Raw genomic sequence first — 22,691 nt, 5'->3', positions numbered from 1 at the left:
GTGATAGAGTATAACCAGCATCGAGTTTAAATAAAGGAACTGAACAGAATGAGCAGATCTGAGATGACAACTGGAGAGGAAAATTCCATCATTTTTACGATTTGGTTTTTTTTTGGTTATGTGGAGTCCATTTAGACAACCTGAACAGTCCAGACAGTCTGACGGGTTGTAAACAAATCAGCTGTTAAATTCACACTTCAGCCACAATATGTAAATCTCTTTTTTTGAAAAGAAGACAAAGGTGAACACTGATGTTATGACCAACACTGTCTATTTAAAGTGTCCATTCAAATCTTTGACTGCAGTACATTTTACCTACTGTATTAAAACAGGACTTGTTATGCTCATTTTCAGGTTCATACCTGTATTTAGGGTTTCTTCTTTTCTCACACTGTCTGTGCTGGAACACCTGTATTCACCTTCTGTCTGAAACGCTCATTTTAGATTACATTTTACATTTTAGAGCCTGTCTCTTTAAGATCCCCTCTCAAAAAAGCCCAGTCAGCTCTGATTGGTCAGTGTTTCCAGGTCTTCCATATCTTATGGTCTCTGCACCATCATTGCAGCTAAGGAATGATATGATCCAAAGTCAGGGAGTAATTAACAATATCAGCAACTGAGTTTACTTGTTTCCCTGACGTTAGCAGGTAGGTACATGTATATTAGCAGTGTTGCAGCTGGGGAATGACTGTAACGGAGAATATCAGTACTTGTCTACTGTAAAAAATCGGCAGTAAAACTTCTAAATACAACTGGACATTTTCCAGAAGGAGTACACTCTAAAATCAAGGAGCGATTTATAACATTTGAGAGATTCAAGATTATATTTTTAGCAGATGACCATATAAGGAAATCCGACACAGTATGATGTCATCCTGAAGCCAGAATGGAAAAAAAACCTGTTGAAAACCAAGCATTCAGAACAGACTGAAGTCTGAGGTTTTTGCTTACTTTTATGTATGTTTACATCATTATTTGACACTTAGGTCAAGTTTAACCATCCTTCACTGTAACACCACATGAGCCACAAAATACAGAAAAGCACAAAAGGTGTCACTGCATTGTTGTCTTTCACCAGCAACTGCCCAAACACACTGAAAGCTACCAGTGCACTAGTTTTAAAGTACACCTTTTGTTTACAATGGCGGAGCACGGACTAAAAATATCATAATGTGCGTCAAACTGCTTTGACGTCCCTACTCCGACCTTGTTTCCATTTCAGGGGGTCAAATAAGAATGCAGCGTCCAACGCTGTTTTTCTGCAGCCACAGTTTGGGGAGCGCTAAACAGAAAAAAAGGTAAGGGTTTTTTTCTCCCATATATTTTACTAAAGAAATAAAGTATCATAATAAAAGTATAAACTGCAGTTTTTATTATTACTCAAATAGAAATGTATATAATATTAATGGGTATATCCATAATATACAATAATGTTGCCTAAACAGTGACCTTTTCCCTAAGATACTGCTGGCTCTGTGGTGTTGGCATTTCAAATCTGATACCTGCAGTGTGCCACAGGAGCATCAATAAACAAGCGTCAAATGAGAAGTGTCAATGTTTGCTTTCAATGCGTTTGGGCCTTAAAGCTGTGAGTGAAATGTTACACTAATGAATACATGAATGATGGCCCAAACTACATAAATAAGAGCTTGGTTCTGCATGATATATTTTTGGGGCTTTTTCAAAGGAATTGAAAGTATTTTAAAGTTTTATAAAGTATTTCACATATTTTTTTTCACTCCTAACACCACTATACACAATAGGCAATCTGTTAATTTTCAACACGGGTGACAGACCCACGCCCCCTAAATGAATTGATGATTGACTGATATGGTTTGTTTTCTGTGCCCTCAGGGATTTGGCTAAGTATGTTGTCTCTGAACATATGATGAGAAGTACTGGTTTTTAACTGCCCGTGAGAAGGATGAACATGTAAGAGTATGTCAGTTCTTGATAAAAAAGCTGTTTCCACTGTCTACTTTTCTCTCTTTAGAACACACCATGTGAAATTATTTTTATTTGACTCACTCCTCCAACTGTGATCTTTCGTATTGTCCCTCCCCTGTGTAGGTATCTCACATACTCAGGTCGCAATGCTCACCAGAAGGCAGATTTAATTGCCTGAGTAGCATCACGTGACATGATTTAGCCTATGCAATTGGTCGGTGAGTTTACTGGTCGCTCAATCTGTGCTACAAATGCTGCAACAGTTGAAATAGATGGCGTCCCCCCTTGTCTCCTGTCAGATCACCTACTGACTATATCCGTTGCTTTTTGTGGGTACACCTAAGTGCAAAATGTGCACAGTGGGGTGTCTACCAGTCAGAAGGTCGCAGCTTCAACCCCCACTTTACATGTTGAATTGCCAGTCGGCAAGATACTGAACCCCAAATTGCTCCTAATTTCTCCCTGTGAGTATATGAGAATGATTATCTGATGAGCAGATGGCACCTTGTATGGTTGCCTTGGCCATCAGTGGATGAATGGATGAATGGTGCCTGTAGTGTAAAGTAATTTAAGTGGTTGCTAAGACTAGAAAAGCTCGACATAAATGCAGTCTGTTTACCGTCAACATCCCAATTTGTATGATTCATTGTGTCTCTCTATTATGTCAGACGTTAATTGCAGCCATGAACACTTTTGTCTCTGGTAGGGCAATGCTTTGTGCAAACTAGTTTTCTTTTCAGCACACCCCGGCTATTTTTAAAACAAGGTACAACAAGCCTGAGTGTCTATATTATATCCTTGAAAGATATTCCCCTGCCAATTCTTTAATCCGACTCAGTTTTTTCAGGTAAAAACCACTGTAACTGAAAACAATTCACTCAAAGCTTCTGAATGACCCTTTCCCCCTGTGTGTAGCATCTCATTATTGCAATAAATGGCAGGATAATAATTCAGTAAGCAATAATAATTACAACTTGCAAAAGAGTAGATCATGGAGTGTTGACTAGTAATAGTTGTACTATCACCTTCATCAACACCCATGTACAGACATATTATCTTCTGGCAATCTTAAACCTGCAATTTTCACCATTCCTGGTTTCCTGGAAAGGCGAATTGTTCCCGCGCACGCACACGCACACACACACACACACACACACACACACACACAGAACAACTAGGAAAGTGAGACCGGGAAGTAAAACAGGCAGATAAGAGCTAAATGAAAAGCTGGTGGAATTCAGCGTCAGCCAACTCCAGCTATTACGCCCCCCTAAATACAGATCCCTGAACATACAATAGCTAAACTGCTAAACAGTGTCACGCGAAACAGGAGTTTTATGACAAGCCAAAAAAAATCATCCTGAGAAACTAAAACGCTGTAATCCACCTGTTCACCTGCTGAAACTTCTCATCAAACAAAAAGAAGGGAGGGAGAGGGAGTGTGAGAACATAAGAGAGAGAGAGAGAGAGAGAGAAGACGAAGGACACACTAAAAACAGTGTGTGTGTGTGTGTGTGTGTGTGTGTGTGTGTGTGTGGCCTGAGTATGGCTACTTTGTGTCAGTTTTGTGAATGGGTTCACAGAGTCAGTCTCAGCCCATGGAACATTCCATTCTGACAAGGCGGGGAGGGGGGCGCAGAGTAGGTGCATGTGTGTGTGTGCGTGTGCTTGCGTGTGTGTGTTCACGTGTGGGTGTTTTGGTTCCTATCACGAGATGCATTGTTGTTCTGGTAGTTTCTTGTCCACCAAACCTTCTCATTTCCACACACACAAACACACACCCCTCAACACCACTTGCATTTGCCTGCCTTCTCTGCCAGAATCAAATCACCCACTGTTAACACACACACACACACACACACACACACACACACACACACACACATGCACCTTGCCTCTTGGCCTGCTGTCCAGACAACTGGCCCATTGTGTGTAGCAACAGGTATGCAGAGAAGAGCCTGTGTGAGCGTAAGGCAACTGGATGCTCTCTGCATGTTTGTGTGTGCAAGCAAGTAAATTGATAGGTTCACATTTTTAAAACAATACCAGCATGAACCACATGTACATTTACACAGTTATCAGCTGCTGGAGTTGTTCCTCCTGTCCATACATCTCCTCTTAAAGCAGTTTCAATAAAGTATCCATAAGGAAGAGATCTCTTCACAGCCAGCATGGACAAGAGGAACAGTTACAGCAGTCAGCGATGCCTTTAATGTACATGTGGGCTTTTGAGTTGTCTTCAGTGTCTTCACTCGATCTAACCCTTAAAAACTGCCATCTAGCTGAAGAAGGCAAGAGGAGGAGGAGGAGGAAACTAGCCGTGAAATGAAGCATGATAACAGCATTAGTGTACGAGCAGGTTGAAGGACAGAGGAGGGAAGGAGGGAGGAGAGGAGGGAGGGTTCAGCAGTGTCACCACACAGGAGGGGGGTGGAGGGGTTACGCAGGGGTCAAAGGTTGCGCGGGAGAAGGCGGGGGTGTAGGGAGAAAGGGGGGAAGGAGGAGGAGGAGTGTTGATCCAGCCTTCACAGTGAGTGGATGCCACCTGTTTACACACTCAACAGTGTGCATCGTTCCTGCCACGTTTCTCAGAGGAGAGGCAGTTGCACAATGTCTCAGATCATTGTGTTTAGGAAAGTACAAGTAAGTAAGAGTGCGTTTGGTCACACAGGTCTGGTTCTATTAATCCATGCACATAGTTTGGATTTTATTTGACCTGGTTTTGAAATGTCTGAGACTTCTGCCTCCTCCCCAACACAGTCTATGTGAATAACTAATTACATTTAATACTGTCCCTGTTACTCTGGATAATCACTGTGAACGGAACTACTGTCAACTGAAGAAATAGTCCCAATGACAACAGTCTGTCCAACCCTGTCTCCAAGATATTAATACTATTAAAAAAAAAAACTTGAACAAATTGCAGACTGTCCTCGACAGAAAACAGACAGCATTGGTCATCTTTTCAAAACAACCTATGCGTCTTGTGTCTACCAGTTGAGGACCTCCTGTGGTCTTGTGGTGAGTTAATAATGACTGTCAGGAGCAATGGCAGAAATACCCTGACGTTGTCAAACCAACGTAAAACCTCTAAGATGGGAGTTTGGGGTTGGTGGTTTGGTGAACAAAGTGTAAGACGCTGACACAGGAAACTGGTGGTGGCATCCTGTTTTCAACTAATCAGTTTTGTCAGGGGTTTTTTTTTTCACCTTAACAGAACCAAACCTTTAACATAAAGATGGCAGATCAGACAACAACAATATGAACAGCTATGGAGGACTTACAAAGTTAGAAGGCATGGCAAAACAAAACCAAAACTATCATTTGTAATCCAGCTAACCTAACTAGAAATTTAAAAAAGAATAAATAAGTACACAGAATATGTGAAAATATAAACAGAAATTATTTTTTTTAAATACATTTAAAAAAATGGGTAAATATAGAGAGAAATAAATAAAAGAATAAATACGTTGATAAAAAAAAAATGTGGAAATGAATAAATTAAAAATATAGTAAATTAAAATATGTGGAAATATCAAAAGCAAATTTATATAATAACTATATAAAGAGAAATACATAAAATAATTGATGAATGGTAATAGAAAGAAAAATGACCAAATAGAAAAAGCATGATAATAACAATAATTATTATTTTTTTATTATTATTAGTAGTAGTAGTAGTGGTATTTATTTATTTTCACATTTACTTTTCATAATTATTCTTTTATATTTTATTTGTCTTTATATTTTCACATTTATTTATTCTTTTATGTATTTCTCTTTATATTTCTAGATTTTTTTATTTACTGATTTATTCTTTTACTTATTTATCTTAACATTTATGTTTTTTAATTCTTTTTTCAGATTTATTCTTTTTTTATGGCTGTTCTGTCCCTCCATGACATTTTTTTCCTTTACATCATTTCCTCTGTAAAACATTCTTACAACTTCCGTCCGTCTTGCTTCTTATATCCAACTTTTTTTTTAAAAATTTATTAATATTTTTTACTCTTTGCTTTGAAAGAACAGCACCAAATATTAAATTACAGTGCGAAGTATCTGCTGGTCAAGGCCTTTTCGTGTTCCTTTAGCCTCTTAGCATTTGTAAACAAATTGAGCATATCAAAAAAATATCTTTCACTTCTCCCTTTTCTACCTGTCTGTGCCACCCTAATTTTGACCTGTTTCGACTTCGCCCTCGTCTCGCTGCTGTCCAGTGATTGGCTGGATCAGAGGGGAGCTAAAGAGGGAGGTGGAGGGGGGTCGACAGAGGGGGAAGAATGTGGCCATTGTGCTTTCCAGGTATGTGTGTTTGTGACAAACAGAAAGAGAGAGGAGAGAGAGGGTGATCAGATCTTGTTACAGGTGTTTCATAAACAACACAATAGCGCTAACAGGTTCTCTCTCTCTCTCTCTCTCTCTCTCTCTCTCTCTCTCTCTCTCTCTCTCTCTCTCTCTCTCCTCTCTCTCTCTCTCTCTCTCTCTCTCTCTCTCTCTCTCTCTCTCTCTCTCTCTCTCACACAGCTTTAGATTTCTGCTTTAGTGTTGGTGGATTAGACTCATGGCTTTGTCACACACACACACACACACACACACACACACACACACTTCCCCATCATGAGCATGAGATGATCATGTGATGGTCACGTGACACAACCATATACTACGTGCCTACGTGTTTGTGTGTATATCATTCAAGCCATTTCAGCCGTTTCTCTTCCTTATACTGTACTTGAGGTTTGCTGAATAATTATTTCCCATCAGCTTCCTGCTTTTAAGAATCCCTCCAACCTTTGTCTCAGGTTAAAGACGAGCAAACATGATCTTTTAGTTTTCTTCCTGTTGCCCGTTGTTTCTGCTCCTGTTGTGTGTCATCCTGAAACTAAAGCGGGCCCAAACACGATACCACTAAGGTCACACTAGGAAAAGAAAAAAGTGTAGATATAAATTCCTGTCTCGGGCGACTGTTTGTCCCTTTTTAGCAGTTGTGGAATGTGATACAGTGGGTTGAGAGATAAGTATCATTCCGAAAAATGGTTCACCTCTTGAACCCTCTTGCACAATCTGTAATGAACACAGCCGCTGTCTGAGAGACAGACAGACAGAAAGACAGACAGACAGACAGACAGACAGACAGACAGACAGACAGACAGACAGGTCCATTTGAATAATTATCATAAACTAACCATTTAACAGCTATCTATTTTTGGTTTTGGTTTTGCATGAGCTAGTTTGAAGAACCTGTGTGTCATCACTTCATCAGGTCTGACCAGCACTTTTACACACGCACACACACACACCCTTCACACACACCTTAAACATGTGGAAGTATTTTCAGTATTCACAAGGAAGCCGGCCATCTGTTGAGATGGAAGACACACTTACATGCACGTACACTAACTGACAAAGGAGTGTATTGCAGGTGTCACTCTGCACCTCCCTGTTCTCCATCTCCACAGGTGATTTTCAGGAAACAGTAACTTAGTAAGTGAAACTTTTCTCTCCACCACCTCTAACCTGTCGACATCAGTTTACATCTACAGAAATTAGGCCCTTAGTTAATTCCATACTAATTAAGATAAGATAAGATAAGATAAGATACACCTTTATTGATCCCATAATTGAGAAATTCCAGTGTTACAGCAGTCAAGGGGAAAGAGTCAGATTAAAGATTTCAAAATTAAACTTAAAAAACTTAAATAACTAGGCATGTAAATAAGTACAAAAATACAAGAGACGGCGATAAATAACAATAACAATAACAATAACAATAATAATAATAATAATAATAATAATAATGAAAATAATAGGAAGTGGATAATAATGAGCAGCAGTGAATGAATGAAAATGAGCAAAAAATGGAGCACATCTAGTGCAAGNNNAATAATAATAATAATAATAATAATAATAATGAAAATAATAGGAAGTGGATAATAATGAGCAGCAGTGAATGAATGAAAATGAGCAAAAAATGAGCAGTGGATAAAGGGAGCACATCTAGTGCAAGTGATTGTATGTGCAAAACAGCAGACAGCTGTGGTGTCCATACAGTGTCCATAGTGTCAATAAAGTGTCAATAAAGTGTCCATGGTGCAGTCTACTGTGAGCAGTGCTGGTTATGTAGCCTGACAGCAGCTACATAACCAATTGTCCAATTGTCCAAGCTTCACGTCTTATTTTGTATTTTTTTAAATTTTGCAAATCAATTTAAATCATTTTTTTTTATAGTGAATCACTTTTTTCTACCATAAATCACAAAGTACTAAAAATTTAAAATATTGTCAAAAGACAACACATATCATAACATAATGGCTTTGGATGTCATGTTATACTGTATATGTTATACACACATAACAAATCACCAGAGGTCCGCAAACTACATTTTAAGAAATTACCTTTTTGTAAATTTGATCTAATGATCTCAAAGATTTTGTAAACTACAGTCTGGGCTGAGCGTCACAGAGAAGGCTGCTCTATTACACTTACACTCATACTGACACACACACACTATAACTTCACACACATGTACAATATATCTATGCACAGGCAAGGGCACTCACACATGTGTATGCTCACACAACAAAATCTCGTTTGTACAACAACAGGACACCCAAGGCTGACTGGCGCCCTGCTCAACCAGTTTCTGACACACACACACACACACACACACACAAACAGGACGGCTCGACAAGACAGCAACTGATCACACACACATAAATCCCCACACAAATAAACATCGAGTCCCTGTCCCATAACCTTGTAATGAAGGTTATAGCAGTCAGCTGGGTCAGTGTGAACACTGGACCAGCTGAAGAAATGTCCTTCCAGATACCCACTGTGTGTGTGTGTGTGTGTGTGTGTGTGTGTGTGTGTGTGTGTTCTTAGTTCTCCAGGTGAGAAAACACACCATGTCCCTTAACTTAGCAGCCAAACTGATGGAAGATGAAAGCGAGGAACAGACAGAAAGGAAAAGAAAAAGAAACACATGACGGGTTCCCGGCCAACCTGTAGGATGATGGGACGTGTAATCACAGTGCCGTCGTTTTGGTTCTTCTGCCACCGTTCAAAAGCAACGATCCAGCTTGTCACTTTCTCATCTTCTCTTCCTCCTTCTCTCCTCCTTTTGCTCTGTCTGTCAGGTTCTCTCCGGCCTCTCGTTTGCTGTCAAGGCGCCTCCTGTCTTCAATGACAGGTCCCCCAGAGAAGAATCAGAAGAGATCTCAGACACAACTAACAAACTCTCAGACACATCTACCAAACACACACACACACTGAGAACGAGAGAGAGGACAAGTCAGAGTTTCTGTTCTCCTTTTGGTGTTTTTTTGGATTCTGACTCAGATCCTCTCTGTTTGTCCTCTCCTCTGCTCCAGTCACGACAGCGCTCGTAGACGCAACAGCAGGAGGCAGGAGAGGGGAGGGAGCACACAAGGTCTCGAAGTGGAGGAGAGAGAGAGGGAAGGTGGCGGAGTTGAAGGAAAGAGGGAGGGAGGGAGAGATGGAGGGAGGAATGGCAGTGGTAATTAGTGAGTCTGTACCTGACTCTCACTGACATAAGCCCCACATTCCTGGGAAGGGGGGAGAGAGGGAGGAGAAAAGAAAGGAAAAAGTTCCAAACACACACCAACACGCTAATGATCCCAGGAAACTCATCAGAGAATACACTATCCACCTGAAAACAAACACAAATCTATCTGATCTTACAGCACAGCATCGCGGACGCGGAGCTCAAGTCAGAGGTTGCATGATCTTGAATGAAGGTCCAAAACTCTCCAAAGACTTCCTCGCAAAGTGTTTAGCCTTCTCTTCCGTCTCTTTCTCTCTGTCCGTCCCTCTCTCTCTCTCGATCATGTGTGTGGTGTACACACTGCCGCCTCCTAAAACTCACCAAACCTGAATCTGACTGCCCAAACCCCCAACACACCTCCCTCCCTCCTTCCCTCCTATCATTCCGGATGGGAAATGCTATCCTCCTGTGGCCTGGCCAATCTGTGTGTTAGTGTGTGTGCAGCCAGACCTGAATCATTTCAGCCAGAGCAGCATTCCTGTAAAGGAGTTTCCTGCACACCTAGTTCAAAACCTCACACACCACATGATCATTCCCATCCGCCACATGCTTATTACCGATGATCACACACACACCGACCTTCACTCATTCACAAATGCATGTGCCCACCCCCGACGTCATGATGACAAGCTGTCTTTATGTTACACCGTTCACACCCTTGACGTACGCAGGTGCCTCTGTAATGACAACTTTCACTAATAACAACTGGCTCACACCCGATTTTCATTCCTCAAACAGTCAGTCAGCGTGAGTGTGACACAGACAGGCCTGAAATGTGAAACTTGAACTGAAAGTAAAACAGTGGAAGATAACCCAAACACAACCGGCTCAACTGCTGTTTCTTATTCTCCTCCTTCATGTCTCTCACGCACTCTTAATTCTCTTTTATTTCTGACAATTTCATACTTGTTTGATCACGCAGAGCAGTTTCAACACTACCAGGCCTCCTGCATTCACCTCTCATTCAGAGTGTGTGTGTGTGTATGTGTGTGTGTGTGTGTGTGTGGGTGTGTGTTTGCCTACCTGGATTCCTTGCAGAATTCGATGTGGGCGGGACCAGGCACTTCCTCCTTCCTGATCTCAGGTGCGTGGCGAGTGCGACGTCTTCGTGACAGCAAGTTGTCATGGAGACAGAGAGCGAGTTAGAGAGCTGTACTGAGCAGTAACAACCGCGGTCAGCCAACTGACAGACTGAGGATAGAAGAGAGAAGTGAGGAAGCTAGATTTCTGTTTAGAGTAACAACACACACACACACACACACACACACACACACACACACGAATACATTCAGATAAAGTCCCCCCCACACACACACATACACGCACAGTAGGGAACTTGCGAGTGTGTGTGTGTATAGGAAACTGAGATTGAGTCAGACGTGCTCACACAGAGAAATAACGTTTCAACACAGCGGCTGAACTCCAGGCTGGGAGGAGGCCGGAGTCGTTGGACGTGTTGCTTAATACGTTTCACTTTAATGCTTACTTAACACAAGTTGAATGAAGTGTGCAAATACAGAAGCATTCATAACACTGAGTTCAGTTTTCAGATCTGTAATGTTGCAGGTAGGCTGAAGAGTTTACAGCTGAAGTTGAAAAAAGTTTTCTTACTTCAGGTGGAAGCAGTGAAGTGGTTTATCGGTGTTTAGTCATCATTATTTGATTACAGAGTAACAGTGTGTTGGCAGATAAAGTCTATTTACATGTGCAGGACAAAAACATTCAGTGTCTTTCTGTATTTTAGCTACAACAGATCACATCCACTCATGTTGACAACTATCCAAATCACACCAAAGTGTTTTAGTCCCAACTCCACCATTCATAACTCCTCAATCATTTTCTCACAGTATGAAAATCCGCTTGCAGAGACTTGCTCGGGTTAGGTAATCCATCACTGTGACTTTAAGTCACATTATTCCTACATGTTTATACAGTGCAGGCTTTTGAAAGTCATCTGCATCAAGTACTAATTTACTGACAGTATAATAACTTTGACATGTGATGAATGGAAGTATCTCAAAGGCTTTGGCACCAGTTATCAGCAGTTTAAAATAAATGGGACTTGTATGAACCTCTGTGTGGTCCTTTAACATCTGGTGAAATGGCTCAATAAAAACATTTATACAGTAATGTAAGATGTTTGTTGAATATTTGGTCCCAGTCTCATTTTGGAGCTTACTTGGAATGAAAAACCTTTAGATAAACTGAAAATTATATCACATCACATTGCACAGGTGTCAGAAGTACTTTTTCACAGCTTTCATATAGTCTTGTAGATGATTTTGATATAAACCTTAACATGCAACTTCCTAAAACTGAAAGAGTATGTTTCTAATGCTATTACACTGTCTCCCGTTGAAACAACATGTTGGGTCATGGAATAATGCAGGGAGGATCATTCACAAACTAGACAGATTTTGGTAATAAAGATAAAGGTCATATTATTTGATGGAAGGGGCTGGATTGTTCAAAGGTTTAAGATTACTGTATTGGCTGGAGTTTTTATATACACCTCCTCAAACAGTATGAGGTTCACCAAGTGTTGAGAGTTGTTGTGAAAACACTGGTTGGTCATTTTTGAAGCCTTCTTAAGCAAATACAACGTGCAAATTAATGTAATGAAAAACTATTTTATAATTATACAGTAATAAATAAATGGGAAATCCTATGTGTTGCATTGGTAAACAAGACTGACATAAATTATATTTCAGGGTTTATGTGTTTTGTTTTGTTTAGTTTTTGGTTGTTTTGTTTTGTTTTGTTTTTACAACTATTTTTGTAGCTAAAGCCATTGTCACTATTAATCTTGATAAAATTTAACTCATCAAAGTAACTGCAGAGATCTGGAAACATGGCATCATTGCTGTTGATTATCTAAGCTGCTCTGTTTGTTGACAAAAAAAAAAGAAAGAAATTAGCACACCTGGAATGTCAGTAATAATCTCTGATTGCAGAGGAAACTGCAAATATACACAATTACGGTAGGTCAAGTAGATCAAAGTTTTACCCCATAGACATTAGAATAATGGACATGGCTGAAGGCTTATTTCTGCTGTAAAGTTGGGCATTTTAATATGGGGGTCTATGGGAATTTACCATAGGCTGTATAAAATAACCGTGGTAGTTGGCATTGCGCAATTATAGACATGGTTAATTGTGATAATACTAATGCTATTTATCTCTAATGAAAAACAGACTTAAAACCATTAAAATAAGAGGAACTTACCAAAAAAAAAAATTGAAACGCTGTGACATCTTGCAGGGTCTTTGAACATGACTGAACATGACTGAACATGACTTTTAAGGAGACCAAAACGTTAAAATTAACTCTCATGAACTGAAATAGCCAAAGGTATGGCTACACCTTTACTCGGTTACATGACCTAACAAGCGTTGTCGCCATGGCATCTACTTGTCAATGTATGGCACCCACCTGTCACTCAAAGCTACCACGACCTTAATTACTCATAACTTTAAACCTTAAAGATCCAGTGTGTAAGATCTGTGGGGGATTTATTTGTAGAATGGAATATACCATGTTTCTAAAATAGCCCAGAATGGACAAACCCAACACAGTCAGTCTCCAGATAGGGCCATTTGTATTTTCACGGTTTTATGGTTCAGTGTCATCTACCATAGACAGAAGCCCCTCTGCACAAGCAGTGCTGGAAAAATGCCATATTAGAAAAAATAAAAAGGAAAATAAACTGCTTTATTCAGTGTTTTTACCAGTTTAAATCACCTGGTCTGTTTGTTTTGAAAATGCAAGAGACCTCTGCAGATAATTCAGCTCCTGGTAAAAACCTCATAAACAATGAAAACTGAATGAATTATAATCAGGAGAAGTTTCAACTGGTTGTAATCTGCAATCCTCACCATTGGATGCCACTAAATCTCTCAAAATCTTCCACACTGCTCCTTTATTAACATTTAAATAGTTGAGTTATGCAAAAATTCATCCCCTGTACGGTTGTCATGACAGAGAAAATTAGCTATAGAGACTGAAACTGATTTTTGTACCAGCCAGGCTATAAACATGTTTATTTCTGCTGTAAAGTTGGACATTGTAACATGGAGGCCCATGGGGATTGACTCAATCATTGAGGGATAAGCCTCAAGTGGTCATTAGAGGAACTGCAGTTTTTAGCACCTCCACGTTGGCTTCATTTTCCAGCCCGGGAGGTTGCTGCTTGGTTTCAACCACTAAGTCCTTCTGTAACCTGTGATGAGATTAACAAAGTTGGGTAATAGTTTTTCCATTGGTCTTTTTTTTCTCTCTGCTGATGTTTGTTGACTTCCGTTTTCTGATGTCACCACTGTCTGAGATCTCACCAGTTACTTTGGTGTATATGAATTTTAGCTTTTAAGGAGTTTTAAAATTCAGCCGATTCACATTCTTGGCAAGAATGAGATGAGAAGATGAATACCACAGATATCAGATGGTTAACTTAGCTTAGCATAGAGGGAATAAGCTAGCCTGGTTCCATCCAGAAGTTTGGACAGAGCCAGTTTATTTGTTGGTTGTTTTCACAGCAGGTTATGTGCCAGATTTTTCTTGGTCTCATTTAGTAACTTCACTTATTGCTTGTCAGACTTAGGGTGACAACAAGAGTCCAGAATGCTTAAAACCAAATAAGAGTAACGTTATTTTACAAAATGTCAGGCTAGTCCTTTAATAGTTAAACTGGAATTATCCTTTAATGATAATGATGGCTTCACAAACGTTTAGTTTATACACACACACACACACACACACACACACACAGACTTGCTGATATGCAGCCTTTTCACAGGGTGTAAACAAAAGCAAACTTTCCCACAATAAGCAGCTCAGACCCTGCCCTGGTTGCTACACAATAGACAGAAGAGACCTGAGACACAGAGTGCACGGATTCCCAGGAAGACACTCCGCTGGTGCTCCAAACACCCGACAAAGACACACAAAGAGACGGGGCAAAGTGTATCTATTCACCTGCAGCAAGTGGGCCCGATCAAGCCATCACACACACTACAAGGAAAACTGAGAAAGGAGGAAAACTTGGATCATATTACTATTGTATCTGCTGGTGAACTGGATTTATGATGTCAAATTGTATCGAGTGACGTGTGTTTGTGTGTGTGTGTGTCTTGTTTTTAATCTCTCTGTCTCTCATTACACAAATAAGATCACTTACATATTTGGCTGTGATGTAGCGACATTTCTTGTCAAGTTCTGACCTTGTACTTGTACCTTGTACTACACAAAAGCAGCATTCTCCACTTTGCCACAATAATTACAGCCTAGCCTTATGTGGAAGTGTGTGTGCGCGTGTGCATGTGCGTACGTGCAGGGGTGGTGTGTGTGAGATTAAGATGTGGGTCTTATAGTCTCTAATTGGGTCTTGATGAGTGAAAGAGATCAAACCCAACCTCTCTCTCACACACACATCCACAATAAATACACTACATGGAGAAAAAGTACTTGGACAATCCCGTCCATGTACTTTTGTGTACCAGTACTTTTGGACTGGGCTTTTTTCTTGACATTTAAGTTGTTATTGATTTTAGAGAAAAAGTTGGTGCATATTAAATGAATAACAATATAAGCAGTACCACGGCTGGGCAGTATGTAGAAAATCAAAAATCATGATATTTTTGACCAAATACTTTGAGGTCAGTTTTGTGGGGTTGACTGTTGGCAGAGGTGGGGCCAAGTCATTGTTTTGTAATTCACATGTAAGTCTCAGTTCTTTGCACTCAAGTCCCAAGTCACATCCCAAGTCCTGAACTTGTCCTGAACTAAGCAAGTCATAATGCGCTCTTCATCAAATGTAATGCAGTTTAAAAAAACAGAGTAATGCGCTACCTTAAATTTACAAAAATCATGAATGCTTTTTAAAATTAGGACATATTTGTTAAAACAAGTTTGTTGGAATTTGTTGCGTTTCCATCTGTAATTTTCAACCTGCATGCTTTGTATACTGCAGTTTGTTTCGTAGTTTTTGCACATGAACAAAATGATCTTTAGTATAATTTTTGTTCCAGCTGTCGCTCTAACATAACGTTAGCGCTTCATGGCTCTCTCCTGATACTTGATTGGATGCTGTTGGATTGTTCAAACAATTGATTTGTGGCAAACTTTTTAAAGAACATACTTTTTATCTTGGGACTTGGGAGAAGGTATCAAGTAGGGGTGGGGGGGGGGTCGATACAGCATAGTATCACAATATTTTGAGTGGCGACATTGTATCGATACACAGACACCAAGACGCCATATTTTATTACATACACTATCAGTTTTTGCAAATACACATTTCAATACAACTTTTGTACTCGTACTCGTACTCGTCGTCCTCTGCTTATCCGGGTCCGGGTCGCGGGGGCAGCAGCCTCAGCAAAGAAGCCCAGACAGTCCTCTCCCCAGCCACTTCCGTCAGCTCTTCCTCGGGAACCCCGAGGCGTTCCCAGGCCAGCCGGGTGATGTAGTCCCTCCAGCGTGTTCTGGGGCGGCCCCGAGGTCTCCTCCCGGTTGGACATGCCCGAAACACCTCCCAAGGGAGGCGTCCGGAAGGCATCCTTACCAGATGCCCGAACCACCTCAACTGGCTCCTCTCGATGCGTTCTCACGATCTCATTACTCCGAGTCCCTCCCGGATGTCTGAGCTCCTCACCCTATCCCTAAGGCTGAGCCCAGCCACCCTGCGGAGGAAACTCATTTCGGCCGCTTGCACTCGCGATCTCATTCTTTCGGTCACTACCCAGAGCTCGTGACCATAGGTGAGGATTGGAACGTAGATCGACCGGTAAATCGAGAGCTTCGCTTTCTGGCTAAGCTCCCTCTTCACCACAACGGACCGGTTAAGCGCCTGCATCACTGCTGACGCCGCCCCAATCCGCCTGTCAATCTCCCGCTCCATCCTACCCTCACTCGTGAACAAGATCCCGAGATACTTAAACTCCTCCACCTGAGGAAGGACCTCCCCCCTGACCTGGAGTGGGCAATCCACCCTTTTCCGGCTGAGGACCATGGCCTCAGACTTGGAGGTGCTGATTCTCATCCCAGCCGCTTCACACTCGGCTGCGAACCGCCCCAGCGAGAGCTGGGGGTCACTGTTCGATGGAGCTAGGAGGACCACGTCATCCGCAAAAAGCAGGGACGAGATCCTCCCGTCACCGAACCTGACACCCTCCACCACTCGGCTGCGCCTAGAAATTCTGTCCATAAAAGTTATGAACAGAACAGAAGAATACAACTTTTGGTTCTAGAATAATAAAATCATCTTTTTCAGTCCACCAGATGATGCTGATGTTTTGTTTGTTGTCTGGTGAGGTCAGCAGAGGTCTCAGTCAGCAGCATATGGCAGGTAGAGGCACTGGAGACAGAAATTAGGAATGCGCCGTCTGCATTTAAATCAAACATCCAGTATTATTTTGGATATGACACATGCGATTTGCAGGCAGTGTAATATAAGAATGAAATACTCTATACTATAAAACAAAATACTACGAACATGAGGGCTCACCTAACACTCCACCATCCAGAGACAGCATTAGCTAAGCTAACGCTAAATTCACTCCGCCGAAAAATCAACTAACACTGGACACACTTGGCTTTAAAAAACTACCATCCAACTCTGAGAGAGCTAAGAAAGTAACACAGTCCATCACCTGCTTCATGTGCAAAGATCTGCGTCCATACAGCGTTGCTGAAAACAAAGGCTTTTGTTTCATTCTGACACAGCCGTACCCAAGCTCTACAGAGAAGTGACGCATAAAGTTGAGGAATCTTTGAGTACAGCAGGAAGGGTGGCGACTTCTGGACTTCAAGGTCAGTGGATTCATACGTGACTATAACAGCACATTATCTCATAGAGGAGTGGCGACTGCTTTCTCGTGTTCTCCAAATGTATTCTATTTCTTGAGTCCAAGTCATGTGACTCGAGTGCACATCTCTGACTATTGGTGTTAGCACGAAATATTTACACAATGAGATTTTTGATAAATAATCATCATTGATGTGGATTGAATGGCTCAGTGGTTAAAGGCAAACAATAGAACAGCTACAACAGTCTGATAAGTTCAGAAAATCACATCACTTTATTGTGATGAAGCCTTTAACACCAGGAAAAGACAACACTTAGGACATTACCATTTAAAATCTAAGACAATATCCAGTCTCGTATCAAGATATCGATATGATGTTGATATATTGCCTAGCCTTAGGAACTTCATATTTAAGTGAGAGACCCAAAATGAAAAGAAAATCTGTTACATTCACAGGACCTTGTACAGACGACATCTGTTGCACGTCTGTCCGTCCCGGGGTTTCTTAAATTTTCAATTTTTTTACCCAAAAGGGGGGTACTCCTTCAAGTTTTTACTTAAGTTTTCTAATTTTATTTTATTCTATTTTAAATTAAAATGTGTCTGAAATCCAACATAGAAGATAAGTTGGCCCATTCATAAAACCCATTTCATTTACAGTACACAACAGTAACAACAGGCTAACTGTTACCCAAGAATCCTTGTACTATCATGTGAGCTAGCTATCTCTGAATCCCTGCACAAATCCCCTTTTTTGTCTTTACTGTGCAGCACCTGTCCATAATGTCAAGGTGACCTAGTTAGCTCTCAGTTACATACTATTGAACATACTAGCCAATTAGCTGTGTCATTATTCAAAGTTTACAGACATTCTTGTGAGCTACAGTGGATTGTTTCATAACTTTTCGAGCGACAAGAGAGTCTGACACAACACCCACCTCAGAAACCACTGGCAAAAGTGCCGAGGGTGAGGCTAATACACCTAGCCATGCTACAACTGCTGCTGACCTAGCAGCTGCAGGTAAGCGCAAATGAGAGAAGACCCGAAAATATTCAGAGAATTATCTCAAGTGCAACTGAGTTTTATACAGTATGCAGTAGGGGGTCGCTGCTCCGTCTCTCTTTCAGTAAAGGACTCTTTAGCCTGAAAATGTTGAAGACCCCTGCGTTTAAGGGTTTTTTGGGGGAGTTTTTCCTCATCAAAATCAGGGGTCATAGGACAGAGGGTGTCATATACTGTACAGATTGTAAAACGTTGTGAGCAAATTATTATTAATTATTATTATTATTTGTGACATTAGGGTGCATGAATAAAACTGACTTGACTACTTTTGGCCACAGAAAACCTGCAGGACACCTGGCCCTTTTATGCAGTAGATCAACTCAAGGTCACTCAAGCAGACAACACACTCACATTAAAGAAAAGATAATACTGAATGTGATTGAAGAACCCTGGTGTGAGTGTATGAAGCTATGATTAAAGAGAGAGAAGAAACTCCTTCAAGCACTGTACAGCTTCCCGTACAGATTAGACCTTTATTGAGAAAATTCCAGGTCGGCTTATGGCCGCACGACCCGCCGTCTCCAACCGGGCCGATTATTGAATACGCTGTTACACACACACACACGAGAACACCCACACAAACACGACACATAGGGAGCAACTGGAGGCCTGTTGTGAGGCGACATTGATGACGCGTGTTGGATGGGATAATCTCTCCAGCTGTACTCTCACCCGCAGCGAAGCGAGGCTCATTTGGCCCCCAAAAAAGCTCACTGAGGTTTTTCCACACAATGATGAACCCCCTGCAGCTTACCAAGCACTAATAAACTACCAAAATCTACTTTGTGTTTATCCCTCATGCTCCAATACTACTGATTTAGACACTGGTCTCATCTGCTGAATTTAGTGTGCGCCCTGTTCCTGCAGCTGACTGATGTGAAGAGGCAGCTTCATACATTCTTAACGGTCAAGAACTCAAATCAAATAAAGGCCAGAAAGTGGCTTTGAAATGTGTCACACACTGCAGGAAGGAGGCCGCACTCTAACGCTGACACACCTCAGTAAAATGTCTCCCCCTGTTGGTCTCATACAGATGTCACACAGCTCTGATTTATGACTTCAGTTTAAAGGAAGATGCCCACTGAGTTTAAGTGCTTTTCTCACTATTTATGACAGTTGGCAATCTTTTTACAAAGCCTACAAAACAAGTCAGTATCGTAACAATGTTCAACCTGGTTCATTAACACTTAATAGAGACTATTCTAAACTCTTTTTACTTTAAATTTTGTCACATTTTTCACCAATAAAAAATATCATTCAGTGTGAAATGGAAGAGTTGGAGAGTAAAACACAGGAGACATAATTGCAGGAAAAAACACTTTTTAAAAAAAAAATTATTATTATTTATTTCCACAATTACAGTTCCAGCGCAAAATCACATATTGAGGCCAACATTATCTACCTTTTCATACATGTCCTGGTTGAAGTGAAGTGTTATGATGTTACAATATGAAGCAATATCATGTAGGGTGTTGTAAAAATGAGTTTTCCCTCTACAAATGATGGCAACATAAAGCTAGAATGTAGCATATGCTCAGAATAAATTGTCTGTTGGCTAGCTAATGTACAGAATGTATACTAGCTCGCTAAAGTTCTGAGGAATTTAGCATAACATTGAGAGAAGCTAATCATTTTCTATTTAGTCTAATAACACTTTACCAGACTAGCACAAATAAAAATGATGTAGCCTACAGAACACTCATTTCAAATTCTAGTTTTCCACTTTTATACAATTGAAAGCAATGAAACAGAGACACAGTACAGTGTTTGACACTGATTGTAGGCCTACCTACCTACAGCAGCTGAGCAATGGCTTCTGCTGGGATTCCAGCAACACCGAGCCAGATAAGCAAAACTATATTCAGAGGAGAAAAGGAAAACAATAAGAAGCAGCAGGTCACAAATAATAACTGATGTAGCCTCCTGTGGCTGCAGAGAGAGTCATTTTGATGAAATGGTTAATCTACAACCAATTTCTTTAGACTCAGCATGAAAAGAGCTCTCAGGATGTAAAGGAACTTTTCTAACAGCTCCAAGGGGCTGTGGTGAAACCCACTAGATCTCATAACTGTACTATTGCAGTGCACACAAAAGGAAGAGTCCCAACCGCTGACATTGCTGTGGCATGCCAAATGAAGTTACCTTTGTTGCGTTTCACAAGAATGAAAAGTTAACCTACGCAGAGCAAGTTCTCTCATGCAATTCGTAGCTAACATAAATAGCCTGTGTAGGCGAGATGTGATAACAGGGGAGGGACCGATGTTGCATTTTCAAAGTCACTTTTACTCAACAGAGTTTCTGGTACTGTGAGTCCTTTAGCCAAGGGCGTCACTTTATGTATGTTGAAAACTGGTTTGGAGAAAAAAACACCTTTCTGACACAGTCTTCCTAACCTGCTCTGTGTGATTTTAGATACTGTAATGGGGAGATCAGTATGAGGTCAGAGTAGTTGGTGTCAAACACTTGTATTGCTTTCACATACTTATTTTTTCTTGTAGATGAACTTTTCTCATTTACAAGTTTCCCTTCTAAGTCTTCAGTCCTCTTTAAATGTGCATGTGGCACCTAATGATGCTGATGACACATTCATTAATTTAATTAACTCATAACTCCCAGACTTTAAGAGCTGGTATGTGTTGAAATTTTAACAAAGTATGCTTTTAAAAGTGATGAAGACATGTCCTCAGTGTCCCCAGTGTAAATGACACCTATGCCTTTGGTGCATGAATGAAATGAATTACATCTGAACCACAGCTTGAGATGTGAAGCACTGCAGTGGCCAGTAGGGGGCAGTCTCAATCTGGTCTGCCTGTCTGATGCCTCCCTGCTGTCACTCATCAGGAGACTGTATGAATAAAGTTTACAACAAGTCCAACTGGTCAGACACGGTACTGTATACTGTACTGCATACTCTTAACAAGACTCTTACAGGGATAACACATGATGGTGACCTGTCAGTATTAAAGGTAATAAAAACAGAATATATTATATATTTTTACTGTATATCCGTCTCACAGAAGAAAGGCCTCCTTCATTATCATATTGTTGCCATGGTATTTCAAACTCAGGACAGAACAAAACCACGCAAGTCAAAGAGGTGATGAGTGTATGAGGTACTCTAATTCACTGGGACACTATGTGATACCCAGTGCGGAGCAGAGACCACCAGTTTGAGGTTGGTGGTCAGAGTCTGGATATTTGCTCAGGCTGCATTTCTTTGAGAAGATGAGCCATGTTGCTCCTGTGAGGGGGATTCTGAATGACAAAGGTAAGACCTGCTATGCAATTTTAAACAGCCCATCATCGTCTATGCAGATTACACTAAGCCGCTGTAGCCTTTTCTTCCAGTCCTGCTCCTCTAAAGTGGACTTAAGAGTTTCTCCTGCCTGTGGAGCAGAGGAAACTGCCTCACACTCATTAAATCACTGCTGTTTGATATTCATTAATTTATTCCATTTGCACTGACATGGCCTTATTGGACACGCTGCACATTTCTGGTCAGTTCCAACTTTGTGCTTAAACATTGATGAGCGCTGTGAAAGCTGATTACGTTCCATCTGTGTTTCTCTCTATTAATCCACTTTAATTAGAGGCTAGTGTTCCCAGTGACTTCCTGATGTTAATCCCTCAGGTGCCAGCTCTCATTGTCAAGTCAAGTGATGTCATCCAAAGACCTACATCACTGCCTTCAACCCAGTGGAGGAAAGTAACTGAGTGCATTTACTCAAGTCCTGTACTTAACTACAATTCAGAGTACTTTACTTGAGTATATGCATTTCCTGCTACTTTTTACTTCTACTCCACTATATCTTATTTGGAAATAAATTCTTAAAATAATAATCATTTTATTTTCGTTACTTTAGATTGATGGAGCGGGTCCTCATCTACAGAGATCACCATTTTGCACTGCCATCTTTCTACAGTAGCCCAGAGCGGACAAACCAAACACTGGCTCTAGACAGAGCCATTTGCATTTTGCGTTTTTGCATTTTTGCGTTTTCCCATCAGTTATAGTAGTTAGCAGCCCCTACGCAGCAAGAGTGTACAACATGAAACTGCTTTACATAGTGTTTTTACCAATTTAAATCACCATGCCTATGTGTTTTGGAGAGGAGGAAACCTTTGCGGCTAATATGTCTTTCAGTGAAAACCTCCTGAATGTCTGAATCTTAAGTTATTAGTTAAGTTAAATTCAGTTATCGGTGGGAAAAAACAAATACACAACAGGCGCTAAATAAGCTGCCTTTCTGCAGCTCTATCAAACTGCTTTTTACAAGGACTTTACTGGTTTTATTCACTGGGTGCATTTGT

The 22,691-nt window shown here is 40.8% G+C and overlaps 1 protein-coding gene across 10 annotated transcripts in view; it reads right to left on the bottom strand.

Moving 5' to 3' along the window:
• rbm47 (RNA binding motif protein 47) overlaps positions 1–10,739 on the bottom strand; it is a 37,526-nt gene extending 26,787 nt beyond the window's left edge. For 3 of the 10 annotated variants that reach the window (XM_050043947.1, XM_050043958.1, XM_050043960.1), the window contains exons 1-2: positions 9,652–9,833; positions 8,953–9,127 (exon numbers count right to left, since the gene is read on the bottom strand). The gene's annotated coding sequence lies outside the window, so the exon portion shown is untranslated. Of the gene's footprint in view, positions 1–8,952; positions 9,380–9,651; positions 9,835–10,537 lie in introns of those variants that run through there. The other 7 variants (XM_050043955.1, XM_050043959.1, XM_050043948.1 and 4 more) reach the window with 6 other exon arrangements.
• Between the last annotated feature and the right edge of the window lie 11,952 nt (positions 10,740–22,691).

This window comes from Epinephelus moara, chromosome 5 (assembly GCF_006386435.1).
Source record: "Epinephelus moara isolate mb chromosome 5, YSFRI_EMoa_1.0, whole genome shotgun sequence".
Classification (NCBI taxonomy): domain Eukaryota; kingdom Metazoa; phylum Chordata; class Actinopteri; order Perciformes; family Serranidae; genus Epinephelus; species Epinephelus moara.
This window is presented reverse-complemented; position numbering and strand designations above follow the sequence as displayed.